Below are 18,222 nucleotides of genomic sequence, written 5' to 3'. Positions count from 1 at the left end.
AATGTTGGCCTTTATTGCAAGGGGGATGGAGTATAAAATCAGAGAAGTCCTGCTACAACTGTACAGGGTATTGGTGAGGCCACAGCTAGAGTACTGCATGCAGTTTTGGTTTCCATATTTAAGGAAGGATATACTTGCTTTGGAGGCAGTTCAGAGAAGGTTTACGAGGTTGATTGCGGAGATGAGGGGATTGACTTATGAAGATAGGTTGAGTAGGTTGGGTGTGTACCCATTGGAGTTCAGAAGGATGAGAGGTGATTTTATCGAAACATATAAGGTAATGAGGGGGTCTCGACAAGGTGGATGCAGAGAGGATATTTCCACTCATAGAGGAAACTAGAACTAGGGAACATAGTGTCAGAATAAAGGCCGCCCATTTAAAACAGATGAGGAGGAATTTCCTCTCTCGGAGGGTTATAAATCTGTGGAATTCTCTGCCCTAGAGAGTTGTGGAGGCTGGGTCATTGAATATATTTAAGGTGGAGATGGACAGATTTTTGAGCGATAAGGGAGTAAACGGTTATGGGGAGCGGGCAGGAAGTGGAGCTGAGTCCATGATCAGATCAGTCATGATCTTATTGAACGGCGGAGCAAGGCTCGAGGGACCAAATGGCCGACTCCTGCTCCAAATTCTTATGTTCTCATGTTCTAGGCTTTGAGCTGATAGAGCAGCCCCTTGTGCGGCACCATACCACAAACTTATAGGAAGTCGGGACAGGGGAGAGTGAGGGGGTTCTGGTTCAGTCTGGGACAGGGGAGGGTGAGGGGGGGGGTCTGGTTCTGGGTCAGTCTGGGACCAGGACAATTGAGGGAAGTGTTGTCTGCTCCAGTCCTGTACAGTGCCCGGTAAGTGGGGCATGTTTCCTGAGTGTGTGCTGGGAATTGAAGACGATTGCTCTGTATTTCTGCACCTAGCCAGAGTCAGCATCTTCAGGGGAGGAGAGCTGCTGTGGGTAAATGTAACTCCCTGCAGCTCACAGTGACAGTGGAGCTAACATGGGGGGTCTGGGGGGCAGACGGATCGCTCCCCCCGTGCGGAGACCCAGTGACCCAGTGTCCCAGGTCTGTGGGCCAAAGCTCTGGGGTCTGGGGGCTTCTCCAGGATCCGTGAGGTCCCACGTGGTCTCTGTGACTTCTCGGGCTGTTTGGGGAAGTTCCCTTTCTCTCTGCGGACCCTCCAGCAGTGACTCCCCCAGAGACAAGGCAGTTCGTGCATCCCCTATAGTATGCAGTATGTTCAGTGTCTGACCCTGAGCTGCCCCAGGGAGGGGGCAGTGTGTGATGTTCCTGAGCTGCCTAAGGGAGGGGGCAGTGTGTGATGCCCCTGTGGGGTGCCGTAAGTTCAGAGTCTGACCCTGAGCTACCCTCATTCTTCCTGTTCCGGGGGCAGTCACGCTCCAATCAGTCCGAATTAATTGTAGGGACAGCGTCATCTACTGGGCACCAGCGGTATTTCAAAGTACATCATGTCCCAGAGAAATCCAAAACCAACCTGCAGATTCAATTCATTTTATCATCAATTATTTAACAAACTTTAGCTCCATTTGTTGCAGCTTTCAGTATTTGAATAAAACCATTCTGATATTTTGTATCTGTCTTCACAGTAGAAGATACTAAATACATCGCAATAATAGATAACCTAGGGGCTCTCGGGAAGGGGGAATTAAAGAAAAAGTATTCAGTAAAATAATGTGACCAAAGGTGGACATTGCCCTGGACCTGATGGCCTGCATCCGAGGGTCTTAAAAGAAGTAGCTGCAGAGATAGTGGATGCATTGGTTGAGATGTACCAAAACTCCTTGGATTGTGGAGAGATCACAGCTGTTTGGAAAACCACAAATGTTACATCCCTATTTAAAAAAGGAAGGAGACAGAAAAGAGGAAACTATAGAGTAGTTAGCCTAACATCTGTTGGGAAAAAGCTGGAGTCCATTATTAAGGAAGCAGTAGTGGGACATTTGGAAAAGAATAATACAGAGAAGCAAAGTCAGCATGGTTTTATGAAAGGGAAATCATGTTTGACAAATTTTCTGGAGTTCTTTGAGGATGTAACGAGCAGAGTGGATAAGGGGGAACCAGTAGATGTTGTGTATTTGGATTTCCTGAAGGCATTCGATAAGGTGCCACACAACAGCTGACTGCACAAGATAAAAGCTTACGGGGTTAGGGGTAACATATTAGCATGGATAGAGGGTGGGTTTTGGGGTAAAAGGAACACTTCTCTTCCTCGTGATGGACTCCCTGATATAAGGAGTCGACACCTGTCCTCTGTATAGCAACCACGGATTCATTCAGACGAAAACTTCGGTTCACCGGTTTTATTATTATCCGAACATGCTCGGGAAATATTCCGATAAACACTTCAAAGTACAAGAGGTTTCAATTACAATTATACAGTTTTTTGAGGGGTGCTACCCTCCTACAAAACCATTGATTGGTCTACTGCTATCAGCAGAGTTACATTGATTTGTTGACTCTTATCAGACTAGCTCAAAGTGGTTCGTTCCTACCTGTCCATTTCTCATCACATGTCAATCATGTTGTTCAGTGATATGAACTTTGCCATAGTCCCTATTACGTGTGAAGTAACTCTCTTCCAAAATACTGGCTTCCTTATCTCTTCCCGAGGGAACTAGTCTAATACAGTTTTTCATGAGAATCAGATACTGTTTACAGTCTATGTTCCAGACTGTTGCCCTTGGTGGATTTGCTTATTCAGAATGTAAATCTATACTAAGGTTCACACCACGGATGGTTCATTACCCATCAGGCTTCACTATTCCCTTCTTACTAGCCCAATGTAAGCGAGTGTATAAGTGTGTTTACATACATTAGTGGGTTATACATAACTGGTCAATATTACAATCCATACCATAAGACAGAGGAACTCCTGATTCCTCAGAACCTCCTAATACTGATAAGCCCTCTTAATCTGGACCATTTTATATATCAAATCAATTCACTATCTTCAGTATCTCCATTCTAGTGACCATTTTTTATCCCCTTTAAATCCCCACTAATGGCCCTTGGCTATATGCCCAATATAAGCCATTTCCCAATTACTTCCCCATGGGTGAGCTTCCAGGGTTGGCCTTTCGCTTGGGCAGCGCTACTTTCTGAACTGCAGGACCCACCTGTTTTCTCATCAAGGTTATACTAGTTAAGTCCTTTCTGCCGGACTGTCTATATTCCCTTTATTTAATGTTTTAACTATTGTACGGGCTGGGGCCTGCCTCTTACATAAGTCACACTTTTTTCAGGCTAACAATAGTAATATGACCAAGATGATCCCTTTGACTACAACCAGTACATGTGAAACTATCCGTATACACGGATGCACTTGCACATTGGTCCAGCATTCCATTTTCTCAGTCTTCGAATTCTGCCCTGCCTCGGCTATCCTCTGTTTCCTCTATCTTTCCTCCACCTGGGGTCTTCTCTATCTTGTCGAATTCTGCCCCACCTGGAGTATCCTCTGTTTCTTCTATTCAATCGAGTTTATTCCTCATTCAGTTTGAGTATCGGTTTTCCTTGCGGTCCGATGGCCTTCTCATACCCTTCTGAGATATTGTCTATCATTGTCCCATTGATGGTTTCTTCTTTCAGTTCAGAGTTTATAATGTATCCATTTATGTGTGTTTTGTCAAGCGTGGTATAGCAGAAGTCAGTATTCATGGCGCATGAGGTATTTATGACCGTCATCTCAATCGCCGTGATGCTCACACACCATTCCCCATTTCCTCGTGGAGCAGCGGGAAACATAGAAGCATAGAAAATAGGTGCAGGAGCAGGCTATTCGGCCCTTCGAGCCTGCACCACTAAGCAACTTCAGTACCCCACTCCTGCCTTCTCTCCATATCCCCTGATCCCTTTAGCAATAAGGGCCACATCTAACTCTCTTTTGAATATATCGAACGAACTGGACTCAACAACTTTCTTCGGTAGAGAATTCCACAGGTTTGCTATTCTCTGGGTGAAAAAGTTTCTCCTCATCTCGGTCTTAGATGGCTTACCCCTTATCCTTAGACAGTGACCCCTGTTCTGGACTTCCCCAACATCGGGAACATTTTTCCGGCATCTAACCTGTCCAATCCCGTCAGAATTTTATATGCTTCTATGAGATCCCCCCTCATTCTTCTAAATTCCAGTGAATATAAGCCTAGTCGATCCAGTCTTTCTTTATATATCAGTCCTGCCATCCCAGGAATCAGTCTGGTGAACCTTCGCTGCATTCCCTTCATAGCAAGAATGTCCTTTCTCCGATTAGGAGACCAAAACTGCACACAATACTCAAGGTGTGGTCTCATCAAGGCCCTGTATAGCTGCAGTAACACCTCCCTGTTCCTATACTCCCTAATCCTCTTGCTATGAAGGTCAACATGCCATTTGCTTTCTTCACTGCCTGCTGTACCTGCATGCCTACTTTCAATGACTGATGTACCATCACACCCAGGTTTCGTTGCACCTCCCCTTTTACTAATTTGTCACCATTCAGATAATAATCTGCTTTCCTGTTTTTTCCACCAAAGTGAATAATCTCACATTTATCCACATTATACTGCATCTGCCATGCATTTGCCCACTCACCTAACCTGTCCAATCACCCTGCAGCCTCTTAGCATCCTCCTTACAGCTCACACTGCCACCCAGCTTAGTGTCATCTGCAAACTCGAAGAAATTACATTCAATTCCTTCGCCGAAATCATTAATAGATATTGTAAATAGCTGGGGTCCCAGCACTAAACCTTCCGGTACCCCACTAGTCACTGCCTGCCATTCTGAAAAGGACCGGCTTATTCCCACTCTTTGCTTCCTGTCTGCCAACCAGTTCTCTATCCACGTCAATACATTACCCCCAATGCCATGTGCCTTAATTTTGCACATTAAACAGTAGTTTCGTAGTCCTGTACTGGGGGGGGGGGGTGATACTCAAGGTGCACCTGTCCACTTGGTCATCTCGACAGTCATCTTTGATCATTCATCGTGGATCTCGACATAAAACAACTTGTTTATTTTTTTAAGTCATTTATGCTGAGGCTCTTAGTACTGTTGTTCTTCTTCAATTACATATCTGGATTGTCATGGTACCGCACGCGAGTTTGATTTCGTATATCCTAGATTGTTTGTTTGGTATAGAGGATCTCCCTTTGTCACATCATATTGTGGTATAGATAATACAAAACCTATTCTATTTAAATGTCCAGTTACACATCTGCTCTTTGGGACCCAAGCATGACTGTTCCTCCACACCTCACAGGCATGAGTCATGTTTTTGTCCAAGGTCCAGCTTAAATACATTAAGTGTTCTCCAATCCGGCACCTTTCCATTTTGGAGTTGCTCCAGGTTATGTTGTATACCATTGAGTAACCATGTTCCGTACCCTGCGCATACGATTTCTGTCTGTATGATTCTGCTCAAGTTTCTTTCCGCTCTATTTATCAGATTTATGGTTCTGGCATGGTCTCGCAATGTGTGGGCATTTGTAATAATTTCCTTTCCGTGCCATTCCCCAGTTGTGCCTGTACCCTTTCATTATCCTCATCCCTATCCAACAATCCCGGTCAGGTTCATGTTGGGGCGTTGATCCCATCATCTATCGTGTGCAGGTCGATAGTGTTTACCATCGCATATCCCGCTGCATATCCCACGCCTACCATTTCTTTTTCCCCGGTCCTGTTTTTTACCCGACCCTCTTTCCACATTAAACTTCATGGTTTTCGATTCAGGGTCTTCAAGTGCCCGCAGGGTCACGTTTTTTTTTTAACATGCTTATAGTGTTTGACCCGCAGAAGTTGGGGATGGTTAAGTCTGTTAAATTTAGGAATACAGTGATTATTTGCTGACATACCCCGAAGTGTATCTTATCCTTGGTCTGCCTTATCAATCCCCCTTTTGCCCCAGCGTTCATAGTTGGACACGTTGGGGGTGTGGTGGTCGGAGCCCTGGTAGTGCTCACTGTTACTAATGTAGTGGGTGGGGCCGTGATGGTGGGTCTATCTCTGGAGATATCTCTCCACCACCATTCATAGATGTTGAGTGAAACCTGCACCCACTTCCCCCGGGTGCAGTATCTCTGTCCCTCCTGATTATAAAACACACCATGGTCTTATTCCCACTAATTATTGGTCCCGTATTACTGGCCCATTCCCAATGTTGTTTCGCTTCCTCATTACGTTGTTTTATGCCTGTTATTTAAGTCTACTATTGCTCTGTCCATCACTATCAGCGTTTTTGATTCTTTATCACAACTAATGTCGCCCGAGTCCCTGAATACAGGTCTCGCCATCCCTCAGCCTGTTGTCCTTGATATGAGGCTGCATTACCCCATGTTGTTCCCACGTGCACTAGAGTCCTGCAAAGAAACAATATTTCCTGGTCATCACTGGTTAGTTAGTGACCATGCTTTTTCAACTGGGTCCAGTGTTTCCACTTGCCAATATCCTTTATAACTACGCCGGCGCACATGTCCCTTACCATCCTCACCATCACCTGACTAGTCCCTTTGTGATATTTGGACCTTCTGTTCCTTCGTGTCATTCTCGAAGTCCTTGATTACTTGCTGATCTCTAGTCTGTGCCTTTAGTTCCATTACAAACCTCCGAATCCTGTCTTTATATATTCCTACGTCTTCACTTCCTGTAACCAAGACTTTAGGCAGTCTCATTGCCTTGGCTTGAGCCGCTTTTAGGGTTCTTTTCATTCGTTCCACCAATCCTAATGATTCTGGATGATATGGGATATTTTTGCCCGATCCCTAGGAAAGCTCAAGCCTGTTTCATCACCTGCACTGTGAAGTGTGTATTTTGATCTGAGTCCAGCTCTAGTGGCATTCCCCATCGGGGTATTATAACTAGGCAGTATGTCTTCCCCTTATTGCTGGGTAACGGTCCAGTAAAATCTATCTTAAGTTTTCCCAGGGTCCTTCTTGCCGGGGCTGATGTCCCATTCTGACCTTTACTTTCCTCCCTGGGTTGTATTTTGCGCATATCACGCACCTTCTTCAGTGTATTTTCTCTACCCATTACCTTCCACCACCAGCATCTGGACATCGAGCTTATCATGTTGGTTCTACCTGTATGGAAATACCTGTGGTATAAATTTAGTAGGTTCCCCGGATGCATTTCAGGGCCATCACATTCCCGTCTTTCCTCCATATCCCTTCGAACCCTTGTTGAAGCCCCTCTCTGTTTCCACCTGTCCTTTTCCTGTGGAGCGGCTTCTCCCTGTACCTTAAGCATGTTTACTTCCTCGGGCCCGATTGTACATGTTCCAACCTGGGCTTCCCCGGCCAGTCTCCATCGCTCCCCCCCACCCCTTGTCTGCTCATCGCACACTCCTGGGGTAGGAGGGAGGCTTCCACTAATTTCTTAACAAGCCTCACGTTTAATTGGCCCTCCTCCTGATGTCATGTATCCCCGTCTACTCCAGGCTATCATATAATCATGCACTACTCCAAAAGCATACCGACTGTATAGATGTTTACTCGTTTTCCCTTTGCGAGCCTCGGAGCCTTGGTGAGAGCCACCAATTCAGCCTCTTGCCATCCTTCCCTTCTAACCTGTCCGCTGCTATCTACCACGGCCCATCCCGTCCATGGTGACCCGTTGATACAGCACCAAGACCCATCTACATATAGATCCACGTCTGCCTCCTCAAGCCTGACTATTTCCCTCGTCTTCTCCTGTCGGGCTACGCGGATGCTCCTCTCCCTGCGTAATGATCCACCCTGCAGGGTTGTTAAATTGTCTTTATTGTTACCGTCCCGATGGGGAGTAAGAGCATTGGTCCCCACCTAGCCCTTCGCGAGTCGGATACCATTTTTAGCATTTCTACTAAGATATGCTGGGTACGTGTCCTGGCATTACAATGCCACTGGCCTATGCCTGTCCCCATGTAATGATCTTTGCTGTGGTGGGTATAGATTCTGGTTGGGTAATCTCAGGGCTGGAGCACTTGTGAGAGCTCGTTTTAACTTTACAAATGCCGTTTATTGATCTTGGGAGGGTTTCCCCCCTTTGACCAGGTTCTGTATAGGTTGGGCCATCTCGGCATATTCGGGGATAAAATTTCTGCAGTAGTTGAATAGCCCTAGCACCTGCCCGACCCCTTTCATGGTTCCTGGCCTGGGCATTGATCGAATTGCTTCCTTTCTGACCTCAGGCATCTGCCTCTTCCCTTGTGTTATGATGTATTCTAGATATATTACTTCACTCTTTCCATATTAAAGATTACACATTTTTTTTAAATTCTTTATAACCGTTACAATTTTATTTTCCTTCTGGCATGTGGGAAAAAATTCACGTCTAATTAAGAAACCCAAATTAATAAAGTCCAGTATTAAATTCCATGCAACGGTGCTAAAGTTGTTTGGTGAGCTAAATAAAACAGCTGTCAGTGGGAAGGGTTAACTCCTTTGCAGGTTTGTAAGAAGGGTTTGTAAGAAGGCCTGACATCATTACATGACTTTACGTAATTCTTTTTTTTAAACCTTTCCTGATATCAGAATACGGCATCCATTTTAAAAGTTTTCAAACCCGAAATTTAAATCTCCTTGCTGAAGTGAAACTTTCTCATAATTTAAAATCATTATCAACAATGTCTTTTATCTCTCTTCCAATATACAACTTTGAAACAAAAACGAAATTTCACTGTGGACAGACCCTCCAATTAAATCAATATCTTTTTCATGGCCAATATCTCTTCGCCTCCAGTAAGTTACGTCTTTTTCCATTTTCTCCTTTCTTCAAATTAGTTTTTGTATCTAACAAACATTTTACACAGAGGGCTTGTGTCTTCGTGAATTTGTTAATTTAAACTACGTAAATTCGCAATTTGCAATTCAACAATTAAACGTTCAATTGTTTATTTTTTCTCGCTTCAAGGTTACAAGTTTTATCTTTTGATAAACAAGTCATCCTTTGTGAATTCAATACAGCTTATACTATGGTTTTCCAGCAACTTATTCAACAGTCAAGAAAGCTTCCACACAACACTTTCACTTAAAGACAGACATTCACACCAAATTTTCATTCAATACAGCTTATCCTATTTTTTTTTCAGCAACTTATTTTTCGTCTTTCCTGCTAGCATTTATACCCGGTAGCCTTTTGGTCCATTTCGCAGAGAACCCCCTTGGTCTTCTTTTTATCCCACTGGCCAGTTTTTCCTAAACATCCTGGGGTCCCACCCCCCCTTTTGGTTGTATTCCTTCTTGTTCAGGCAGTACACCTATCCCCCTGCCTTGGATTTCATCCTTCCGTGGTTCATTATAACTTTGTTATACCGATTAACTCCTCTTAGTTCTTTGTACAGATTACCTCCTTCCCCGTCAATGCTGCAGGTGGTACAAAAAACATACTCACTGCCATTGTCAGATGCCACATCTTCCAGGTCGGAGTGTCTGCACCCTGCTCACATGTTGGGGTAAAAGGAAGACTTCTCTTCCTCGCGGTGGACTCCCTGATATAAGGAGTCGACACCTGTCCTCTGTATAGCAACCACGGATTCATTCAGACGAAAACTTCGGTTCACCGGTTTTATTATTATTCGAACATGCTCGGGAAATGTTCCAATGAACACTTCAAAGTACAAGAGGTTTCAATTACAATTATACAGTTTTTCGAGGGGTGCTATCCTCCTACAAAATGATCGATTGGTCTACTGCTATCAGCGAAGGTTACATTGATTTGTTGATTCTCATCAGACTAGCTCAGAGTGGTTCGTTCCTACCTGTCCATCTCTCATCACATGTCAATCATGTTGTTCAGTGATATGAACTTTGCCATAGTCCCTATGATGTGTGAAGTAACTGTTCCAAAATACTGGCTTCCTTATCTCTTCCCGAGAGAACTAGTCTAATACAGTTTTTCATGAGAATCAGATACTATTTACAGTCTATGTTCCAGACTGTTGCCCTTGGTGGATTTGCTTATTCAGAATTTAAATCTGTACTAAGGTTCACACCACGGATGGTTCATTACCCATCAGGCTTCGCTATTCCCTTCTTACTAGTCCAATGTAAGCGAGTGTATAAGCGTGTTTACATACATTAGCGGTTGATGGAGGGGAGGGGGAGGGGCAGTGTGATTGCTGGATTGATGGAGCGGGAGGGGCAGTGAGCGATGGATATTTTTGGAGGGGGATGGGAGGTGTATGTTGTGGAAGATTGTTGGAGGGGAAGGGGCAGTGTGTGCTGGGGGAATTGATGGAGGGAGTGGAGCAACGTGTGATGGAATGTGAGGGCCAACTCACTGACCACTGAATCCACTCTCTGACACCTGACCGCAATTACTGATCCCGACCCCAAACTCTGACCTAATTCACTGACTCTGACCCATGACCCCACTCTGACCCTATTCACTGACCCCTGACCCCACTCTCTGACCTCGACCTGCACTGTCTGACCCCTGACCCCATTCATTGAATCCTGACCCCATTCTCTAACCCACGTTCTGACCCTTGATCCCACTCACTGATCCCTGAACCAATGGACTGACCCCACTCACTGTCCTCTGAATCCACTCACTGACCCCACTTACTTACCTCAATCATTTACCCCTGACGCCCCTCACTCATCCATCTCCCTGACCCCTGACCCCACACTCTTACCCTTGACCCCAGATCTCCAGAATTGGCAGAATTAGGAGAGACCTCCAGAAGCAGGGGAATTAGGAGTTGTGACAATGGGGGAATAAGGATCACCAAAAAAAACAAGTGAATTAGGAGCATCAAAATCAGGAATTCGGAGAGATCACCCGAAACTGTGGTGTTAGCTCAAGAATCAGAGGAATTATGAGCTCCTTAAACAGGTGAATTTTGAACACAATAGAGAGGGGAACTGGCAGTTCCATAAACCAGGAAATGAGAGCACCACAAAGACATGAATTAGGAGCTCCGGGAACAATTGAATAAGGAACTTTAGACTTAGGAGAAACATGGGAATTAGTGGATGTAGAACTGAACCCAGCCAGAGTCAGCACCTTCAGGGGAGGGGAACCAGTGAGTGTAGAACTGAACGCAGCCAGAGTCAGACCTTCAGGGGAGGGGAACCAGTGAGTGTAGAACTGAACCCAGCCAGAGTCAGCACTTTCAGGGAAGGGGAACTAGTGAGTGTAGAACTGAACCCAGCCAGAATATTATCGGCCTTTTAATGTAGCAGGAGGAAATGTTTGTCTGTTGTGCCTGTGGGGATAGATTTAAAATATCAGTGTGACTGGAAAAGCACCGAGACACACACACCCGAGTGAGAGTGTTCCAGTGCACTGACTGTGGAAAGAGCTTTAACCAGTTATGCAGCCTGACAAAACATCGCAGAATTGACAGCGGGGAGAAACCGTACGTGTGTTCTGTGTGTGGACCAGGCTTCAACTCATCGTGAAATCTGGAGAGACACAAGGACACCCGCACCACGGACAAACCGTGGGAATGTGGGGACTGTGGGAGGGGATTCAATTACCCGTCTGCGCTGGAAGTTCATCGGCGCTGTTTCACCTACTCTTATCCAGCCTTCTAACTCACCAGCGAGTTCACACTGGGGAGAGACCATTCAGCTGCTCTGAGTGTGGGAAGGGATTCACTTGGTCATTCACCATCCTGAAACACCAGCGAGTTCACAAGTGACTGCAGGATTTGGATTCTGCTGTTACCCCAGACTGAATCGTGTCCATTCTGACAAGTTGGGGTTTCTTTCTGCTGATATTGATTACCCCTATAACTGGTTTAATATTCTGGATATTTGACCAATTAGTCAACAGGAAAAGGGCGAGTTGTAAAAATAATGCTGATTATGCATCCATACTTCACCCTTCATTTTCTCTCAGTCGGATTACAGAAAATCATTCTCCCTTCACGAACCATTCACGGTTCAAACAAGCATATACCAATATTAAGCTATGCTGACATAAGAAATAGCAGGAGTAAGCATTTGCCGCTCAAATCTGCTCTGCTATTAAATAAGATCATGGCTGATCAGACCTTGGGCAAGGCTCCACTTCCCTGCCCGCTCCCCATAACCCTTCACTCCCTTATCGTTTAAAAATCTGGCTATCTCCACCTTAAATATATTCAATGACCCAGCCTCTGGGGAAGAGAATTCCACAGATTTACGACACTCTGAGAAGAAATTTCTCCTCATCTCAGTTTTAATTCGGCGACCCCTTATTGTTAAACTATGCACTCTAGTTCTAGTTTCAACCACGAGTGGAATCATCCTCCCTGCATCTACCTTGTCAAGTTCCCTCAGTATCATATGTTTCAATAAGACAACCTCTCATTCTTCTAAACTTCCATGAGTTTAGGCCCAACCTGCTCAACCTATCTTCATAAGTCAGCCCCTTCATCTCAGGAATCAAACTAGTGAAGCCTCTCTGAACTTCCTCCAATGCAAGATATCCCTCCTTAAATACGTAGATTAAAACTGTATGCAGTACTCTAGGTGTGGTCTCACCAATTTCCTGTACAGTTGTAGCAGGACTTCCCTGCTTTTCTACTCCATCCCCCTTGCAATAAAGGCCAACATTTCCATTATCTTCGGGATTAATTGCTGTACTTTTTGTGTTTCATGGACAAGGACCCCCAGGTCCCTCTGTACTGCAGCTCCTGAAACAGTGGAATTAGGAGCTCTGGAAACACTCGAATTAGCTCCAGAAACATGGGCATTATGAGCTCCCCAGAAACAGGAATCAGCATATCCAGAAACGGAAGTAGGGCTCCAGCAACAGGGTAATTAACTTTAGAAGCAGGGAAATTAGTTCAAGACTCAGGGAAATTAGGATTTCCAGAAACAGGGACATTATTTCCAGAAACAACAGAATTATAAGATCCAGAAATAGGAGAATTTCGAGCTCCAGAAACAGGGAAATTAAGAGCTCCAGAAACAATGGAATTAAGAGCACTTGAAACAGGAAATTAGCTCCAGAAACAGCTAAATTGGCATTCGAGGAACTGGGGAATTAGGAATTCCAGGAACTGAAGAATTAGGAGCTCCAGAAACAGGGGCATTGGCACCAGAATTAGGGGAATTAGGAGCTCTAGAAACTAGAGGGAAAAATGAACGTGGACTACTTTCTGACCCCACTCACTGACCCCTGAACCGGTCATTGACCCCACTCACTGACCCCTGATGTCACTCATTAACCCCACTCACTGACCCCTGAACCGGTCATTGACCCCACTAACTGACCCCTGATGTCGCTCATTAACTCCACTCACTGACCCATGAACCGATCATTGACCCCACTCACTGACTCCTGATATCACTTCATTAACCTCACTGACCCATGAACCGCCTCACTGAGTCCTGATCCCGATCCCTGACACCTGTCCCACTCACTGAACTACTGTCTGACCCTGGACCCCACTCATGGATCCCTGACCCCTTTCCCTGATCCTTTACCCCACTCACTGACACCTAACCCTGTAATTGAACCCTTACACAACTCTGACCCCACTCTCTGACCCCTGACCCAACTCACTGAACCCAGTCACTGATCCTAATCGCTGGCCACTGATCCCCCTCTCTGACCCCTGACCCCACTCTCTGATGCCACTCACTGACTCCATTCCCTGTCCCCTCTCTTACCGCTGACCCCAGATTTCCAGAATCGGTGGAATTGAGAGAGAGCTCCAGAAGCAGGGGAATTAGGGATCGCCAAAAACACGAGAATTAGGAGCTCCAAATTCAGGAATTAGGAGAGATCACCCGGAATAGTGGAGTTAAGAGAAAGCTCCAGAAGCAGAGGAATTAGGAGCTCCAGAAACAATAAAATTAAGGGTTCTAGAAACAGGGACATTAGCTCCAGAAACACGGGAATTTTGTGTCACAAAAACTGAGGAATTTGGTGCTCCAGAAACCGAGCAACCAGCTCCAGCAACGGGAATTAGGAGCTCCAGAAACAGAGGAATTTGGTCCAGAAACTGGGGAATTAGCTCCAGCAACAGGGGAATTAGGAACACCAGAAACAGAGGAATTTGGTCCAGAAACTGGGGAATTAGCTCCAGCAACAGGGGAATTAGGAGCTCCAGAAACAGAGGAATTTGGTCCAGAAACTGGGGAATTAGCTCCAGCAACAGGGGAATTAGGAGCTCCAGAAACAGAGGAATTTGGTCCAGAAACTGGGGAATTAGGAGCTCCAGAAACAGAGGAATTTGGTCCAGAAACTGGGGAATTAGCTCCAGCAAAAGGGGAATTAGGAACTCATGGGAATTAGCACCAGAAACTGAAGATTCGCTCCAGAAACTAGGGAACTATCACCTGAGAAAGGAGAATTAGGAACTGAAGAAACAGGAAAACCAAAAGCTTCTGAAATAGTGGTATTTGATCCAGTTACACTGAAGATAGGGGCACCAGGAACAGTGGAATTAGGATATTCAGAAATGAACGAATTAACTCCAGAAACAATAGAATTATGAGCTCCAAAAATAGAGGAATAAGGAGCTCCTGAAACAGGAAAAGTAGGCGCTCCAGAAACACAGGGATTACCTCCAGAAACTGGAGAATTAGTCCCAGTAATAGGAGAATTCAGAGCTCCAGAAACAAAACAAAAGAAGTGAGAGCTCCAGAAATAGGGAAATTAGCTCCAGAAACAGGAGAATTAGTCCAGAAATAGTGCATTTAGGGCCTCCAAAAACAATTGAATTCAGAGCTCCAGAAACAGTGAAATTCGTGCAGAAAAAGGGGAATTTATAGTCCCAGAAACTGGGGAATAGGAACTCCAGAAACAGAGGAATTAGCTCTGGAAACAGGAGGAATTAGGAGCTCCAGAAATGGGGAGATTACCTCCAGAAACAGTGGAACTAGGTCTAGAATGGGCAATTAGGAGCTCCAGAAGCTGGAGAATTGGGACCTTGAGAAACAGTGGAATTAAGAGTGTAGACAGAGGAGAATTTTATCTCCACAAACATGTGAATTATATCCAGAAACAGGGGTATTAGTTCCACAAACATAGGAATTACCTTCAGAAACATGAGATGTAAAGCCCCAGAAATAGTTAATTAGGAGTTCCAGAAACTGGGGAATTACCTCCAGAAACAGGCAACTTCGCTCCATAAACCGGGGAGCTAACCCTTGAAAAGGGAGAATTAAGATCTCCAGAAACAGGGGGATTGGGATCTCCAGAAACAGGGGGATTGGGAGCTATAGAAACAGGGGGATTGGGAGCTATAGAAACAGGGAAATTAGGAGCTACAGAAACGGAATTAGTTCAAGAAACACAGGATTTAAAAGCTCGAGAGCAGTGAGCTGGGAGAGGAGCACGTTGGAGGGCGCAAAAGAGCAAGGAAGTTCTCGGACGAGGTAAATGCCTCCCTCCTGCAGGAGGTTGAGTTACACTGGGGTGATTTGACACGGAGGGCGTGGGAAGCCCACTCCAAAGGCCTACCAGACGATATGGACTGAGATAGCAGAGACGGTCTCGTTGGTGACCAACGAGGTGTGTGGGGGCAACCAATGCCGCAAACGATGGAATGACCTTGTGGGATCCACAAGTGTAAGTATTACATTTATTTATATGTACTTACGAATCAAATTATATAAATACGTAAGAGTCATGAGTGACTATCAGCAGATGTGAGGTCTTTCACTTTTACCGGGAATGTTGTACTCAAAGCCTGCGGTCATGGTGTATGTCTTTAGGTAAAGAATGATAATTATCATAATAATCATGATTACATCTGTCAGTTATCTGTTCTATCAGTTTCTGTGACAGTACCTAGCAATGATATCACGCAATGATCTCATGCCATGTCGTCCTATCACCTTTTACAGAAGAAGCTATCGACGATGAGGTCCGTGCAGAGGTGAGCGGGTGGGGGTGGGGGGCACCAGTCCACAGCGACATCACTGAGATGGAGGAGCGGGTGCTCGCAATCATGGGGAAGCACCCCCGGACAGCCAAGGAAGCATCTGCAGACCCTGAAGTGATGCCATGTGAGTAAAGTTTACACCATTGCGTGATGTAAAGTCAATAGATGTCACACCCACTCATACCCGAACAATCATATATGATAGATGATTTCTAAAATTGTCCTAAAAATAATGGTGGCCTAATGAAAATCATTGTAATGCAAATATGTTGATGGTCATGAAATGTGATGTCTGTGATGATTTTAATAGCGGTGGTGCTTTTGTTGTGCATATGCTGTGTGTAGTGCTGGACTCGCCTTGTGACCCTAGCACACCCTTCTCCTCTAATAACCTCATTTGTGTTTTGCAGCTCAGCCAGCAGTGCGGCCCCAGGCAAGATCACAGAGGCCAGAAGGTGGGGGCGCAGGGCCCGACTCTAGACGATCCTACATCTGGTGCTGAGGAGCTCCGATTCTCGCCCGTCAATTCTCTACAGATCCAGTTGTGTCCGTTCTCTACAGATGAGAGCACGGACTTCGATAAACCTGCTCCAGAAGCCATTCCATTCCAAGGCCATTTAGTGCTCCTCTGGTCATTCCCGCCTCCACTCTGGAGGTACCGTCCCCAAGCTCCTCGTCACAGGGCGCCGCATTTGTCCCCAGGATGGTGCTGACCCCACGGAGGCTTCATAGGCACAGCAGGTCTGGTCCACGAGCGCCTCATGAGAGCAGACAGATGGTACATTTGTCCAGGAGGACTGTAGACATTGGTGACCAGCTCATCGAAGTTTAGGGGGGCATATCCCGACAGCTGGCCACCATGACCGAGTATGTTCCGCAGATGACAGAGGCCCTGGATGCAGTAGCCAGGAACACTGCTGGCACAGGCCTCTCAGTGGTCCCAGAGCGGGGCACTCCACTCCTAGGTTCCGCACCATCACTGCGAATGACAGATGAGAGGAAGGACCAAGATCCTGCTTCTGCATCAGAGAATGTTCCTCTCTCGGCACTCCCTGCTCCCGTACCCATGCAACCACGGGCTCTGTCTTCATCCCCCCCGCCTCCCCCCCCCCCCCCACCAATGAGGCACCACCTGAGGAGCTCCTCGGCCAGACGCCGTGGGGCGAGGAGGGGGGAAGGAAAGTGAGGTGCATGTCCGCAGGTGATGGCTGTGTTATATCTCCATCTGGGTGTATGCAATTTGTTGTAATATATGGGGGGAGGGAGCACCCTCCTGCTTTGCATTTGTATTCTGTGTTGCTGGACATGTTGAACATTTGATTTGTGTCAATTGTGGAAAAAGTGGGGTGTGGGCAGGGGTTTGGTGTTTATGCCTGTTATACTTATGATTTCAAATCAATGTTGATATAATTTTTTTTTATTGTACATAACCTTGTTGTGCATTGTCTCACATAGCTGTTCCATTGCAAACTGGTGATTCCTTAACATGAAAGCGTTAAATAAAATGTAAACTTTAACTGGCACCAAAGTGATCGGCACCATTGATGTCTGAGCTGCACACACACAGCAGTGTGTCAGCGTTGTCACTCACAGCAACATTCTTTCAGGCAAATCGTTCAGATAGCAGCTCCTGACGTAAGAGTCTTGCAGCTATGTAGCCACCATTGGCCTTTTCCTGTGGTCTGGAGGGGGTTGTGGGCAAGGTTGCATAGCCAGCCTGATTGTCTGGCCCTAGGTCAGCATCCTGCCCCTTGTCGTCCTCTTCCTCTTCCTCTCTCTCCTGAGGTGGAGTATCAGTCTGTTCTGGCAATTCTTGACCCCTCCTGATAGCCAGGTTATGCAGCATGGAGCACACAATCACGAATTTACCAATTTGCTCTGGGTTTTATTGTAGCTCCCCTCCTGAGTGGTTCAAACATCTGAAACGCTGCTTAAGCACAGTTATTGTTTTGTGGACCACATTGCGTGTGTCTCTGTGGCTCTGGTTGTATCTCTTCTCGGCCTCAGTGTGGGTGTAACGCAGGGAGGCCATCAGCCAGGTGGCTAGGCCATATCAGTTATCACCAAGCATCCAGCATTGTCCTTGTGGCTGACTCTAAAAGATGTCAGAGACAGCGCTCTCACGCAGGATGTGAGCCTCATCGAAGCTGCCCCGACATTTGGAATTCACTGCCAGTATGATCTGGTTGTGGTCGACAACTAGTTGGACCTTCAGGGAGTGAAATCCTTTTCTGTTACGAAAAAGCTTCAGGTCCTGAGAAGGCGATGTGAGTGCACTGTATTTCTCCCTGCACCCTGGGGAACTTAGCAATGCGGTAGAATGCTCCAGCCCTGTCAATCTGAGCCTCCGTGGTCATGGGGAAGCTGATAAAGTCCATCCTTCGTGCATACAGTGCCTCTGTGACCTGTCCAATGCAGTG

At 46.0% G+C, this 18,222-nt stretch overlaps 1 long non-coding RNA gene across 1 annotated transcript in view; it reads left to right on the top strand.

Annotated features, from left to right (window-relative positions):
* LOC139225823 (uncharacterized) overlaps nt 1-17,053 on the top strand; it is a 30,078-nt gene extending 13,025 nt beyond the window's left edge. Inside the window, exons 2-3 of the long non-coding RNA XR_011587164.1 lie at nt 15,765-15,926; nt 16,213-17,053. This is a non-coding gene — a long non-coding RNA (uncharacterized lncRNA). The remainder of the gene's footprint in view (nt 1-15,764; nt 15,927-16,212) is intronic.
* Nucleotides 17,054-18,222: the final 1,169 nt, after the last annotated feature.

This window comes from Pristiophorus japonicus, chromosome 15 (assembly GCF_044704955.1).
Source record: "Pristiophorus japonicus isolate sPriJap1 chromosome 15, sPriJap1.hap1, whole genome shotgun sequence".
In the NCBI taxonomy this organism is placed as follows: domain Eukaryota; kingdom Metazoa; phylum Chordata; class Chondrichthyes; family Pristiophoridae; genus Pristiophorus; species Pristiophorus japonicus.
Note: the sequence above shows the minus strand (reverse complement) of the source record. Positions and strands in the feature narration are given on the sequence as shown.